This window comes from Moschus berezovskii, chromosome X (genome assembly GCF_049115385.1).
Source record: "Moschus berezovskii isolate FMDL1 chromosome X, NW_MosBer_1.0, whole genome shotgun sequence".
Classification (NCBI taxonomy): Eukaryota; Metazoa; Chordata; class Mammalia; order Artiodactyla; family Moschidae; genus Moschus; species Moschus berezovskii.
Genome location: NC_142488.1, coordinates 91,619,971 through 91,636,471, shown reverse-complemented (window position 1 = coordinate 91,636,471; position 16,501 = coordinate 91,619,971). Strand labels below are relative to the sequence as shown.

Below are 16,501 nucleotides of genomic sequence, written 5' to 3'. Positions count from 1 at the left end.
ACAGGAGTAATCTGACAGTGCCTCACTTTAACTGCACCAAGCATTGCTTTACACCCTAGGGCTCTTCTGACCTACAGTTATGTTTGGGGAAATCAGCTCTCCACTGCAGCCTACACAACCTAGAAGTGCAGGGTAGTTGACATCCTTGACCAATGAGGGATGGGAGCCAGTGGATTAATGCTCTCCTTTTTCATACCTCAGGAGGATAATTCTGAGGTAGGTTAAACATAGCTCTTCAGAAGGCACTGGCAAGATAGAACCCCAGTTGCCAACAGCAGTGACTACTTGATAATACATCTTTTTTTTCTTCCTTGTTTTACTATCCCAAGTCTCCATTCTTGTTTCCTGGGATTACATCCCAAAATAGATCACCTGCAGAAAAGTCTACCTCAAGCTCTGCTTTGGGGTAGAGGAAACAGAAAAACTTTACATACCATTTTTGCTATGTTGGCCATTATCTATCAGGTGTGTACTGATCTTTGGCCATCTGATTATAATGAACAACAGGCTGCTCAAACGTTAATTGAAATTCAAAGCCTGTAGTTGGTGTTAATTGTGACACTCACTGTAGGAAAATGTAGTCAGGCCATTTCATTGGGGAACACTTGACTTCAATATATTTAGGTCTTTATTTTGGGGCTCTTCTGATTCTCCAGAGAAGAGTCTTCAGTCTCCTATCTGGAGGATACATACCTGGCCACCAGCTTTCTGGAAATTGAGTGGAGAAGAGGACTAAAGTATCAGTATTCAGTATGTAAATATTCATGTAAGAAAGAAGTTAGTCGCTCAGTCATGTCTGACTCTTTGTGACCCCTGGACTGTAGCCCGCCAGGCTCTTCTGTCCATGGGATTTTCCAGGCAAGACGACTAGAGTGGGTAGCCATTCCCTTCTCCAGGGGAATCTTCCTGACCCAGGGATTGAACCCAAGTCTCCTGCATTGCAAGTGGATTTTTTACTGTTTGAGCCACCAGGGAAGCCCAAACATTCACTTAATCCCTATGCTTATGGTTGGATAACTTTGTCCTCAATTGTATCCTCCCCCGCCGGCTGGAGGTTCTCTGTTTTATCTTTTCCATAAAATAAATCTCCATTCTTATGCTAGAAAAAAGGACAGTTGCTATATGCATGAAATGAAGGAAGGATTCTGGGGATTTGCTTCTTAGACTTTCAACCAATGCCCCTATTTTTAGCCTCATCTTCATTCCCACTTTCAAAGGAGCTGTCAATTCCTGAGCCCTTTTGGGGGGCAGTGCAAATTGTTTTTTTCTCACTGTTGTTGTAAGGTTCAGCTTTGTCAGATCTGCTGAGTAAATTACCCACTTCACCATTTGCTTTCCAGCTTTCAAAATACTATCTATGCTGTCTTCTTTCCCATTTTTTTTTTTTTGGTTCTTCTTTTAAAAAATTCCTTCACTGTCATTTTTACATATTAAAAACACATATTCTGGATATTAATCCTTTTGTTACTATTTTGCAAGTCTTGGAGGTTTTCTTTCACTGTCACTTAAATGGATCTTGGTGAAGGAGCAAAACCAAATTCATATTTTCCAGCCTCAAGTAGAACCATGCTTTGCTTTTACAATTTAAAATACATATTTTCACATACAAGTGAAAATTTCCAGAAGAGTAAAAGTCTAATGGAAAACATCTTTTTGGCCCCGGAGTCTTTCCAGAACCCTTTGGATCACACCTTTTTGACTACCACTGAAACATCAGTTCCGCTGTGGAGAACTTTAATGAACTGCAGTACCCAGCATGTATCATGGATAGAAAGAACTGATAGAATGCTGTGAAAATTTGCCATTATATTGGAAAGTTCTTTCAGTTCCTCTCTCAGCTTGCTAAGTCAGAGTCCCTGCAGAGGCTGAATAGACAATGTTTGCATGACATGATTACAGGAAAAGGTCTCACTCTCAAGTTTGTATACTCCCTTCATTCTGCCATTGCCACCCTCCTTGGTGCCTGAAATCCTTTTAGCCAAAGACACAGCCTTTCTTTTCACAATCAAAGAGCAAACTCTCCAGGAGAGGAATGTGATGACATATGGTCACAAGAGGCTATTGATGGATGCAGAGACCACCAGGGTTCTGAGTATTTGAGGTCAGAGAGAAGGCACCTTGAAGAAGGGCTGGGAGCACAAGAATAAGGGGAGGTCTAGAAAAGGGAAACCTGGAACATTGGAAGTGAACATTTTCTACTTCACAGTGCTGCCAAAGTTGGCAGCGGTGGAGCCTCAGCCTGTTACAGGTTAGAAAACACTTTCTTCACACTTATGAAAAGTCAATATTTCAATTCTTATGCCTGCTGACCTGCAATAAGATGGCAGGAGTCCAGAGAGATGTGTGGAGAAGAAGCAAATGGAAGTGAAGACAAGTGCCACAGATGGAAGAAATATCAACCATAATAACAATGATGCATTTGTCTTTTGGATGCCTCCAGTGGGGTTATTTGCTAAGTCACTTCAGTCGTGTCCAACTCTGTGTTGACAATAACAAATAGAAAACAAGTATTTCAGGGAAGTTTAAAGATGCACATCTAATGTACCATTTGGGCTTCAGTCACAGAGCCATAGGCAAAATTACATGGTTGGTATAGACAGCAGACAATGTAGACTCGTTTGCAATCAGGCTGTCAGGGCTGTTTAATGTGTTTTGGAATGTACTTCAACCTCAGGCAGCTTGTGACATGGCTCATAACAAGACAAAACTTGCCACATTACTTTGGTCCTCATTACTGTCAGGCAACCCATTTGTTTTTAGCACAGGCTATTGGAGAAGGCAAGCCACTCCAGTACTCTTGCCTAGAAAATCCCATGGACGGAGGAGCCTGGTGGGCTGCAGTCCATGGGGTTGCTACAAGTCAGACATGACTGAGTGACTTCACTTTCACTTTTCACTTTCATACATTGGAGAAAGAAATGGCAACCCACTACAGTGTTCTTGCCTGGAGAATCCCAGGGACAGGGGAGTCTGGTGGGCTGCCGTCTATGGGGTCGCACAGAGTCGGACACGACTGAAGTGACTTAGCAGCAGCATGTAATAGGGAAAATAATGGGATGCAAGCTCTGGTATGTATCTGTGGGATGAATGGTGAGGAAGGTGAAGTCTCTCCTCTGCTATGAAGGCCAGAGTTACCAATTTGATCTGCACTGGCTATATGGAGAGATATAAAGAGGTCTAACCTCTCACGCATTGGTGATGGGAATGGAAAATGGCATAGCCCCTATGGAGAGAAATTTGTCTCAATCTAATAAAATTAGATATGCATACATAAATCAATCACACTTTCCAGAAACTATTCCAAAGGCATACTGGGGGAAAAAAGCAAAAATGGCATATGTCCAATGTATTCATTGTGATATTATCTGTAGTAGCAAAAGACTGAAAGAAATCCAGTATATCCATGAAGTGGAATAATATACAGTTACTTTGGCTACCTGATAAAAAAAATCCAGCTCATCAGAAAAGACCCTGATTCTGGGAAAGACTAAGGGCAAGAGGAAAAGGGTGTAATAGAGAATGAGATGGTTGGATTGCATCACTGACTCAATGGACATGATTTTGAGCAAATTCCAGGAGATAGTGAAGGACAGAGAAGGCTGGCGTGCGGCACTCCATGGGGTTCCAAAGAGTCAGACATGACTTAGCAACTGAACAACAGTTACAAAAAGGGATAAAGAGAATTTTCAAGTATTGACATAGAATGATCTCTAGGATATACTAAGTGGTAAAAAAGTAAGATAGAGAAGTTTCTATAGTTGGCCGTTTTTTTCTGTACAAAAAGGGTAGAAATCATATTTGCTTATATTTTTTAACAAGAAACATCAATAGTATAAACCAAGCTCTTTATTTATTTATTTTTGTTTCTGAAAACAAGCTTTATTTAAATAAGGGTTTAAATACATTACATAACATTAAAACTGAAGAGGGGGGAAAAGACCAAAAACCCAGTTTACTTCACAAGGCATAGGGCAGCTGTTGCTAGTAAGTTGCAAGCTCTATACAGCTACGTGACTGATAACATTGGTTTGAAATTTGTTCCCTTGTCAAAAGTTTAACTGATAGAAGGTTGGCCTCACATTCTAGTTTGGACATCAATTAGCTAGGACGTGTCTGGTCATGAAGACCTTGGTGGCAAGCCAGATGTCCTGTCACCTCACTGGAGAGTGGCTGCTCTAAGTTCTGCCCACCCAGTCACGTTGGAGACATCAGGGGATCCTTCCCTGACCACCGAAGGCACCCTCTAGCAGTATAGCTGCCTCACCCATCCTCCACTCTCCGCTTCATCGAGGACTGTTCAGGTGGTAACATTTTCTCAGGGCAGGGAACTTTGCAGAGGGACTGCTGAGGAGCTTCTGGCCAGACATAGCCATCTGTGATTGCGGAGCTCTGAACTTGGCAGAAACATCACTGTTATTACTTTGTTTCAGGCTGGGCCCTGCCAGGCGCCTACTGCTTGACCTCTGTTTAAATGAGGGACTTCAAGACTAGACAGCATGGCACTTTTCAGTTTATTGCATGAAGGGGTTACACTAGTCCAAGTTAAAAGCAGACCCCAAATGGTTACATTATACAAGCTGTGAGGTTTTTAAACTCGAGACAAGGGACAGAAGGGAAATTCTACTCATTGCAAGGAAATCCTCACTTAAGCTTCAGTAAGCCAAAAGCACTTAAAACCCATGAACCTTCAGCTGGTCGTCCTTAGCCAGTCCAGTCTCTACCAGGAACTAGCATATGTTCTTGCGCTGGTCACCCTGTAGCTGAATTACTTCTCCATATTCTGGATGGTCAATTACAGTACCATTGCAGGCAAATTTCTTCTTAAACGCCTTCACTAGTTTCTTTTTATCGTAATCAACAGCGATCCCTTGGACAGTAGTAAGGGTTTCCTGCCGTTTCTCTGTTGAATTCTTATATGGATATAATCCTCAGTGCCAGAAGGAAGCAGATCATCACCCTTACTTGCATCAGCAAAGGGGTCGAAAGAGTGGAGGTTCTGGATAGCGGACATAAAATACGATTCCTTTCCCTCCGTGGAAATGGCCTGCGGAAGGAAGGCGGCGGCGGGAGAAGGCGGGCAGGGGGGATGGAGCGTCGGGAAGCGAGTGGGCTCAAGGGGGAGGCTGCTGAGTCCTCGGCGGCGGCTCAGTGACTGGGGCCAAAAACAAAGCTCTTTAAAAAACTGGGAGAAGGAAAGAAGAGTGCAGTGATAGGAATGGAAGCTAAACTTCTCTGAATGTACCTTGTTATCTAGTTTTGATGTTGGAAGCCTTATTGAAAGTACAATTAAATCTGAAGTAAAATAAAAAAGCAATCCTTAAAAACTGAAAACAAACTGAAACAATTGAACCTCACTGTATATTAAGTTGATAGCATAATCACACAAAGAAGAGAATCATGTCAAATGACTTTAAAAAACAGTATTTTGACTGTGTATCCCTAGAAATGTATGGTCTAAGAATAAAATGATCCACAAAGATGGGAATTTGGCTCCCAGTGCAGGGGACATGTGTTTGATCCTTGGTCTGGGAACTAAGATCCCATAAGCCTTGCAGTGTGTCTTAAAAGAGAATCTCACAAAGAAATCTTAAACTGCTTTCAGTAGTTTTATTTTTAATCTAATATTGGCATGTTATTTAAAAATTACTATTGGCTTTTCTACAAGAAAGCAAAAAGTATGATGTATTTAGAAACCAAGATTATTGGGGTAAGAGAAAAAAAGATATAAGTACAAAATAAAGAAATTAGGTAAAACCCTATACTATTAAATTTGAATTGGAAATATTATAAACTCATATTTTTTTCAAAATATTTTCCTTAGCTCTATCCAGTGACAAGCCTAGGAGGAATGACAACTCAGTAGCAACAAATGTCCGGGTCTGAGTCAGTAAATGTATAAGATGAGCCTGAGACATCTTGTAGCAAAAAGCAAGGAAACTATCAAAGATTGCTGGGATTCTGTCAAAAGGAAAATGAGCCATTTGGAAGGAGCAATGATGAGACAATTTGTGCGTTAAAAGTAATGAGTGGATAATCTGCTTTTTAAATTATTTTTAATTGGAGGATAATTGCTTTACAATATTGTGTTCATTTCTGCCATATATCAACATGAATCAGCCATAGGCATATGTATATGTATGTCCCCTCCCTCTTGAACCTCCCTCCCACCTCCCCATCCCATCCCAATCCTCTAGGTTGTCACAGAGCACAAGGTTTTAGCTCCTTGCATCATATAATAAACTTCCATTTAGCTCAAGCATATTAAGAGCTTGGAAGTGGAATTGCCTTCCTTACAAAAAAAATTGTTTAAACAATGGAGGGCACCAAAAATGGTGGAGTAGTTAAATCCAGGGTTCGGTCCATCCACAGAAGCAACTAATAAGCTATCAAACTTTCAGAATCAACTTTCTGGGATCTCTGGAATCTAGTAAAAAAAAACAAACTGATACCAACCATGGGAAAGCTTAATGAAAAAGATGCTACATCATGAGAGGACAGTGGAATTTTTTAAAAATTGTATTTATTTTTGGCAGCCTGGGTCTTCGGTGCTGCTCAGGCTTTTCTCTAGTTGCAGAGAGTGGGGGCTACTATCTAGTTGCAGTGCACGTGGCTTCTCTTGCTGTGGAGCATGGGATCTAGGGCGTGGGGGCTTCAGTAGCTGCAGTTCCCAGGTTCTAGAGCACCGGCTCAATAGTTGTGGCGTACAGGATTAGTTGCTCTGCGGCATGTGGGATCCTCCCAGATCAGGGAACAAACCTGTGTCTCCTGCATTGGCAGGTGGATTCTTTATCACTGAGCCACCAGGGAAGCCCCAGGACAGCAGAATTTTAAATTGTGTGCTTGCCATTTCTCACTCCAGATTGGCAGCAGCTGTGGAGATAACAGGCTGTACTCCTGGTTCAGGTTGCTGTGCCAGAGGAAACAATGATATAGACCTTATGCTCCAAGAATTGTGAATGTGTATTTTGACCTGTCAAATCTGCTGCTTCCAAAAACTAGAGTATAGGGGGAAATATTACAGCAGAGAAACCTGGCAAACAGTACCTCAGCCAGGTGATCAAGTTTAACATCATTAGTTATGTCATGTTGTTACCATGTATCCTTGATATACATGATGATGACAAGCTTTATTTCTGTGATCTTCCTCCCAAGAACATGTAACTCCAGTCTAATCATAAGAAAAATATATATAAATTCTACAAATTACCTGAACAGTACTTCTCAGAATTGTCTTGGTCATCAAAAATAAGGATAGTCTGGGAAACTGTCACAGACCAAAGGAGGCTTAAAGAGACATGACAGTTAAATGTCCTATTGTATCCTGGGTGGGATCCTGGGAGAAAAGGGGCTCTAGGGAAGAACTAGGAAAATCTGATTAAATGATGGAGTTTAGTTAATAAGTGTATCAATAATGGTTTCACAGTTGTAACAGATGTACCATAGTAATGTAAGATATTAAGAATAGGAGAGGATATACATATATACATACACACACACACACTTATAGTTGATTCACTTTGTTGTGCAGCAGAAACTAACGCAACATTGTAAAGCAATCATACTTCAATAAAAAAAAAAAGAAACTGGTTCATGAATGCAAATGTAGGAAGTGGTATACTGTTAGACACAATAAAATAAAAGCTACATTTTTCTTTTAAAGGGAAAAAAAATAGGGGAAACTATATGAGGGATACACGAGAACTCTCTGTATTATCTTTGCAACTTTTCTGTAAATTTAATACTGCTCTAAAATAAAAAGTTTATTACACAAAGAACAATGACTGCATTGGATTGAAGCACATCAAACATAAAAATACATAAATTCATAATGTTGCTAAAAGCAAAGAAAACCTTTGTTGAACACCATTGGAGATTGCTAAGGCAACAACTTATTACTCAAAAAAACCAATAAAGAGAAAACAAATGAATCATTTATCCTGCCTTTCCTTGTATAAATGATGTCTCAGAGTAAGTAAATAGCTGATGAGAGACAATTGTTATTTATGGAATTCCAGCTAATAAATGCAGAAGAAATGTTAGCATTATAAAATCACCATTTTACAATTCCATAATAATCTAGGCAATGATTATTAGATAAAAGGTTGATGGAAATTTTACAATAAGGGAGATAAGCTGGCATCATCTAAACTCACTGATTGATTTAGCATCAATCAAAAGGAGATATGCAGACATGATGAACCTCAAAAGGTGCTGCAGTAGGAAGCACCTAGCACCACCAATCACGTGTCTTTGCCAAAATATTGATGCTGAATCTAATCAATAATCTCTAGACCTAATGGTTCATAGGAAATATAGGTGACAGGAAAGCAAGTTAAACAATATCATAAGAAAGCAATTGCCCAAATCCAGAGTGCATGATAGTCTACAGAAAAAATGAGCCAGTTTCTTCAACAAATCAGTGACTTAAAAAAGGGAGTATGGACTATTACAGAATAAAAGAGACTTGAGACCCATTACCTAAGTGCAATGCACAAATCTTGTTTGGATCCAGATTTGAACAAACCAACAGTACAAAGACATCTTGAAAGCATTTGAGAAAATTTGAATACAGACTGAAATTAAGGAATTATTGTTAATTTCGTTGGATGTGATGATGGCATAGTGCTTATGTGTATCTCTTAATGCCTTTAACAATTATAAATTGCACACCAAAGTAATTATTGTAAAATTTCCTTTAAAATCCTCCAGTCAGATGAAGAGAAACAATGATTGGAAGCCGATAAAATAAGAATGGCAAAATGATAACTGTTGAAGCTGGGTGGTGGTACATGAGAGTATATTATATTCCCTCTTTTATGTATGTTTAAACACTTTTATAATAAAAAGGTTTTTTTCAAAGAAATATAGATTAGGGGTAGGAGCCCTATATCCCATTCTGATTTACCCTTAGTTGTGTAATTCTGGTCAAGTCACTTCATTACAGTACCTGAACTCTTTCCTTAATGACTTAGAAATATAACTGATAAAATGATGATGATAAATTTCATTGTGTCTAATGTGTGCCTAGAATTATATCAAGTGGTAAAAAGGAATAAAGAACTGCATACATCCTATTCTCCAGGCATCAGGGTTGGGGTGTGAGAACTAAAGGAGAGGAAATATGGCTCTGGAAATGTAAACTATTATATAGAAGAAAACTATCATTTGCAATTCCATCATCCCGAAATAAACACAGTAAGATCTTGGTATATATTTATACACCTTCCAGACACTTTACTATCTACATACACTTGTCTTTTTTAAAAAATAAAATTTGAACTGTTCTGTATGTGTCTTCTTGTGTCCTATTTTTTGTTTTGTTTTGTTTTGTGTCTCTGTGTGTACTATTATACCCTTGGAGTAATCAGTGGACACTATGATATATGGAAACAAAAATATGTAACCATGATCTAGTTTCTTTTTTCCCTTACACTTCTTTGATTAATTACAATAAGCCCTTTAATGAATATATACCACATATGGTCATCTCTAGCTTAAATTCTTGAAGCTGGTCTCTCAATATCTAGTTTTACTCTCTTGCAATTCATCCTTCACACAACACCAAAGTGATCTTCCTGAAATAGCCCTAACTACATCACTCCTCTGCTCTGAAACTCTCAATGCAAGAGACTGTGTGATTCCATATGCATGGCATTCTCAAAAAGACAAAAGTATAGGGAAAGAGCACAGGTCAGTGGTTGCCAGGGTTTAGAGGTGTGGGGAGGGTGTGACTATAAAGGAATAGTATAAGGAAATTCTTTTATTTATTTATTTTTGGTTGCACTGGGTCTTGTTGCTGTGTGCAGGCCTTCTCTAGTTGCGGCAAACAGGGGCTACTCTTCATTGTGGTGCAGAGAGTTCTCATTGCAGTGGCTTCTCTTGTTGGGGAGCAGAGGCTCTAGGGTGCATGGGCTCAGTAGTTGTGGCACATGAGCTTAGTTGCTCCGTGGCATGTGGAATCTTCCTGGACCAGCGATCAAACCTGTGTCCCCTGCATTGGCAGGTGGATTCCTATCCACTGTGCCACCAGGAAAGTCCAGGAAATTCTTTTGGGTATTGAAATTATTCTTTGTCCTGATTGCAGTGAGCCAAGCCATGGGAAAAGAGCAAATTGAAGGGTCAAGTGAGGCAGGCAGAGGTGGGTGAACCAGAGAAGCAGAGTCAAACAGGTTCACAGAGCAAGAAGAGACTGAAGGCCAAAGCCAAGAATATGAGCACATGGAGGACAGGAAATTATATAGAGCAGGCTAAGCCATAGGCTAGTTTGGGTAAATATTAGAGATAAGCTTTCTTCGTTCCCTTCTGTAAATGCATCTGCCCCCTTTAAAGAGCCAAAGCTGAGTATAAAGTATCAAGTTACTTCAGTCCTACCCAGTCTAGACCATAGGACCGAACATCTATGGGAAGCCAGTGTATTAGAATGGGAGAGGTGTGAGTTTTGCAATAAAAAAGACCAGGATTCAAATTCTGCCTCTTCCCCTCAGCACAATAGTTGTGTGACCTTAGGCAAATCCCTCTCAACTTCAGTTTCTTCATCTGAAAAAATGGAGATAGATAGCATCTATCTCAGAGGACTGTTGTGATGAAATAAAATTATGTAAATGATCCAACATGAAGCTTGGTATCTAACAAGCACTAAACAGATAGGAGCCCACTTCTTTCATAGGCATCTATCATACTTGGCCTTATATTTCTAGCGAGCTGTATGCATTACATCCCCCCCTCTCCAACCAGATATTAAACTTGCTGGGGACAGACACTGTGTGAATCATTTTTAGCATATATTTACTTTTTAAAGTAATATATTTTTCAGACTACAAACACCACATAAAATTATACAAAAGTCAAATATTGCAAACAACACAAAAGTAATCCCCGTCGTCTTCCTGCTTCCCTATCCAGAGAACTGCCATAAAGAGTGTGAAACATTTTCCTCCAGCTCCTCCCACCACCATATTGTTGTTTTAGTTTTTATATATATATATATATATATATATATATATATATATATACAAAAAATGGGATCATTGTTGAAGTATGAGTCTCAAAATGTTCAGGAAAAGTTTTATACAAAGAGTGTGAGCGTGTGTCAAAGTTTAATTTTATCTCATGAAGGAGGAAACCAGCAGGATGGTAAAGTTAATTCAAAAGAGCATGTGAGAACTGGTATTTATGTACAGTCAGTTAAAAAACAAAGGATTGCTAAAATAATATTGCTAAGTTAGAATCAAAGATGATTAATGCCCAAGAGGGTAATAAGAACCAAAATCATGATGTCTTCTTTAGGTGGGCAGAAAATGTCATTGCATCAGTTTTACAGAATTGTAAAATGACTAAATCCTCATCAGTTGTGCTAAATTATACTTCTCTAGACCTAAAGAGTCAGATGACAATAGGTGTGTTGGAAAATGCTTTCAATGTGACATTAAAGCATCAAGTAATCATCTCTTCCCTTTGTATTAATTTCCTATGCTGCTTTAATAAATTACTACAAACTAAGTAGGTTTCTTAAAAAAATATTTTCCTACGGCTATGACAGTCAGAAATCCAAAACCAGCTTCATAGGGCCAAAATCAAAGTGTCAGCAGAGCCTGGCTCCTTCTGGATGCCTTATGGGACAATCTATTTCCTTGTTTTCATCCTAGAGCTTCATTTCTCAGTTTGTAGCCCCTTCATCTTTTTTTAAAATTGTTATCAACATATTTTCTTTTTTAATTAATTAATATTTTCTTGGCTGCACCACCACGGGGTCTTAGGTCCCCAACCAGGGATTGAATCCGTGCCCCTTCATTGGCCAGGTGGCACTAGTAGTAAAGAACACAGCTGCCAATGCAGGAGACAGAAGAGACTTGGGTTTGATCCCTGGGTCAGGAAGATTTCCTAGAGGAAGAAATAGCAACTCACTCCAGTATTCTTGCCTGGAGAATCCCATGGACAGAGGAGCCTGGCGGGCTACAGTCCACGGGGTCATAAAGAGTCAGACATGACTTAGCACCCTTGCAGTGGAAGCAGAGGGTCTTAACCACTGGACCACTAAGGAAGTCCCCTCTTTCTCCAACATTATAAAATCTTCAAATATCTCTGCCTCCAGCTTCACATCATGTTCTTTCATAAGGATCGATATGTTTCCATCTAGCCTACCCAGATAATCCAGGATAAGTTCCTATTTCAAAGCCAACTGATTATCAATTCTCCCTTAATTCTCCCTGGCCATATAAGATGGCATATTCACAAGTTCTGAGGATTAGAATAAGGAGATCTTTATGGCAGAGCAGGAGGGGGTGGGCATCAGTCTTCCTATCACACCCTTGTTTCCAAGTTTTGAGTAATTCTTCATAACCTTATCCTATATATTTTGTTCTCCAACTTCCTTTTTCTCACCTATCTTTTCACTCAGCACATGCTGTATACACTTACACAATTCTTAATGACTGCATAGTATTCCAATTATGGAGTTGCAAGAATTTAATCGTTTCCTTATAGATGGAAATTTAAGTTAATAGTTTTTCAAGGAGACAAACAGTGCCTCAGTGAATATCCTTATACATATTTCTCTGCACAATTGTGGCTATGTTTCCATGAGGAAAAATTTCTAGAGGTTAAAATTCTGAGACAAAAAGTATGCTATGTAATTTTGGCAAATACTGACAAGCAAACTTCTGAAAATTTGTGCCAATACTTTACTCTCATACCAGTAATATGAGGGTGTCTTTTTATCTCCAACATCACTTATACTCAATATTTTGGATTCACTCATCTTCCAGCATCTATGTAGCTCATTGAGATATCTACATAGACTCTGTAGGCACAAAATAAGAGTTTAAAAGTTGATGAACAGAACTGAAAATTAGTTATTGTATTTACTTAATATACACTAAACTGTGGAAAATTCTGAAAGAGATGGGAATACCAGACCACCTGACCTGCCTCTTGAGAAACCTGTATGCAGGTCAGGAAGCAACAGTTAGAACTGTACATGGAACAACAGACCGGTTCCAACTAGGAAAAGGAGTACATCAAGGCTGTATATTGTCACCTTGCTTATTTAACTTATATGCAGAGTACATCATGAGGAATGCTGGGCTGGAAGAAGCACAAGCTGGAATCAAGATTGCCGGGAGAAATATCAATAACCTCAGATATGCAGATGACACCACCCTTATGGCAGAAAGTAAAGAGGAACTCAAAAGCCTCTTGATGAAAGTGAAAGAGGAGAGTGAAAAGGTTGGCTTGAAGCTCAACATTCAGAAAACAAAGATCATGGCATCTGGTCCCATCACTTCATGGGAAATAGATGGGGAAACAGTGGAAACAGTGTCAGACTTTATTTTTTTGGGCTCCAAAATCAATGCGGATGCTGATTGCAGCCATGAAATTAAAAGACGCTTACTCCTTGGAAGGAAAGTTATGACCAACCTTGATAGTATATTAAAAAGCAGAGACATTACTTTGCCAACCAAGGTCCGTCTAGTCAAGGCTATGGTTTTTCCCGTGGTCATATATGGATGTGAGAGTTGGACTGTGAAGAAAGCTGATCGCCGAAGAATTGATGCTTTTGAACTGTGGTGCTGGAGAAGACTCTTGAGAGTCCCTTGGACTGCAAGGAGATCCAACCAGTCCATTCTAAAGGAGATCAATCCTGGGTGTTAATTGGAAGGAATGATGCTAAAGCTGAAACTGCAATATTTTGGCCACCTCATGCGACGAGTTGACTCACTGGAAAAGACTCTGATGCTGGGAAAGGTTGGGGGCGGGAGGAGAAGGGGACAACGGAGAATGAGATGGCTGGATGGCATCACCGACTCTGTGGACATGAGTTTGAGTGAACTCCGGGAGTTGGTGATGGACAGGAGGCCTGGCGTGCTGTGGACACGACTGAGAGACTGAACTGAACTGAATATACTCATGGCTGAATTTATCTTTGTTACATCCTTCTTGCTAGACTTTTTTTTAATTGAAGTATAGTTGATTTACAATGTTGTGTTAGGTTCATGTTTATAGCAAAGTGATTCAGTTACACACATGGACACACATATATAGATATATTCTTTTTCAAAGTCTTTTCCAATATAGGTTATTACAAGATATTGAGTATAGTTTCCTGTGCTATACAGTAGGACCTTGTTGTTCATCTATTTTATATATAGTAGTGTCTATATGTTAATCCTATCCTCATGACTTATTCCTCGCATTCAGTTCAGTTCAGTTGCTCAGTCGTGTCCAACTCTGCGACCCCATGAATCACAGCACGCCAGGCCTCCCTGTCCATCACCAACTCCCGGAGTTCACTCAAACTCATGTCCATCGAGTCGGTGATGCCATCCAGCCATCTCATTCTCTGTCGTCCCCTTCTCCTCCTGCCCCCAATCCCTCCCAGCATCACAGTCTTTTCCAGTGAGTCAACTTGTCATGTGAGGTGGCCAAAGTATTGGAGTTTCAGCTTTAGCATCTGTCCTTCCAATGAACACCCAGGATTGATCTCCTTTAGAATGCACTGGTTGGATCTCCTTGAAATCCACGTGTACAACTCAGAGGGCAATGACACATTGGTAAGAGAGCTAATATGTGTAAGTGTGTCTTGGATATTATAAAGTGCTATGCAGATGTTATTTCCATATATGGAAATGTGTTTTTGCAGGTAGCTGTCATATCTTACACAGACTGGCTTTGCTATTTCCCAGATTCACATAGCATTTGTTTTGTTGCCAAGGCCCATAACATACTTTCACTGTGCACCCCAGAGTTTCTAAGGCCTGAAGTGTATGACTGATGGTGCCAGTCTTTCAGGAGGAAAGGCATAAAATTGTGGGCATATGCATCCTCTGAAGACAGTAATTGTGAGGCTAAATCAAACTGACCCCATTTTGTCAGCTCCCTCCCCTCTCTGCATGACTTAGCTTTAGCCTACTCACTAGGAGTGCACCCAGGCCAGTTGAGTTCCCTATTAACTTTTAGCTTTGCTTTCACCTGATATGAAAACTGAAAGAATACTTTTTGCTGATCTGGATGATTAATGATAATGAGACTCTTTGGATGGGGGAGGAAAGAACCCTGGTTCCCATTGGTGCAAATGTGTGTCTCCCTTGGTAGCCAGATTCTGTTTTTAGCTTTGATCCCTTTTCAACTCCCCCATACCCCTTTCAGGGGCACAGAGTGCAGCTGTGAATATCCCTGGATCATTGTCCACCAGATCCTGCCTATGCCCACAATAAACTTCATAATTGTACTTCATGGAGTTGTCTGCTTCATTTTTCGGTCTTAAAGTTCCTTCTCAGTTCAAAGGATATAACTCAATATCCCCGACTCCCAACAGTAATAAAGCCCAAAAGCAAAAACTTCAGAGAAGGAGGATCTCCACTCTTGGGAAATATTTTGGAGGGTCCAGAGTCAACTGATTTTGTACTAAAAGATTTGTCAGAGACAGAGCCTCGTGGATTTAGATGGACTGTTTGGGGGAGTACCCAACCCTACAGCCGTCCACCTCACCCTATCCCAGGAAGTAGTAATCAGTTCTGTAAAGCTTATGGCCTTGTAAAGTGCAGGCATGAGGAGGGCTAGCTGAAAGAGCATTCAAGGCTGACCTAGACTCTCAGAGCTATGACAGCTCCTGGAGGGGTGTTATTCTGTAGTGTCCCCATCCTCTAGCATGCTCTGGGGGTCAGCTTCTCAACAGCAGTAAGGCAGTGTCAGCCAGAGAAAAGTATAAGAGAATGGGCTTCAGCATGCCCCTGCTCTGATTGGTTATTTCTGGAGGAAGTGGTCATACAAACCTGACTGGAATTGCTCCCTCAGTTTTACTTCCACAACCAGGATGTGGAAGGTGTGTGTCTAAGAACGTAAGGAGTCAAAATCCTGAAACTAGAAAGGAAATGATTCTCTTCACCATCCTTCCCCTCCCCGCCCAACCCCACTTCCCAACCCTCTCAGTTTCCAGCCTACAAGTGCATGTGAACACATCCTTGGTTTTCCTCCTAGGCTTTTCAGGACTTGACCCTTCTCTAGAGTGAATTGAGTGGTGCCCCTTGATAAGGAGTATTTGTGAAAAAGCATGCTTGATATAAACCCAGCCACAGCCCATAAACTATTCTTGAAACTACTAACACATTAAAATAATTTCACAAAGGACCTAAGAGGACTTAGAAGTTTACATCATAATCAAGAGTATAAGGTCTGGGGCCTGGGTGCCCAAGGCTGAATCCTGGTTCTGACACTACCTGTGACCTCAGGCAGGTCACTTCACTTTTCTATGCCTTAGAATCTTCATCTGTAAAATGCAGAATCACAGTACTTACCCTCAAAAGAGCTGTTTTTGAGGACTGAGTGAAATAATGCATATAAAGCAACATGCCAGACATTTAGTAAGTGCTTATATCAGCTAGCATTTAACTCTCCCACGGTGCCTCATGGTTCTATGCCCATAGTCTTTAAAATTGACAACTATTATTTATCATAATACATTTCCTTAATATGTTCATTTGTCCATACTTAGCCTACTGAATTT

General features: G+C 40.2%; 1 pseudogene; it reads right to left on the bottom strand.

The window, feature by feature from the left end:
* Nucleotides 1-3,855: 3,855 nt before the first annotated feature.
* LOC148773374 (eukaryotic translation initiation factor 1 pseudogene) lies at nucleotides 3,856-5,177 on the bottom strand (annotated as a pseudogene).
* Between the last annotated feature and the right edge of the window lie 11,324 nt (nucleotides 5,178-16,501).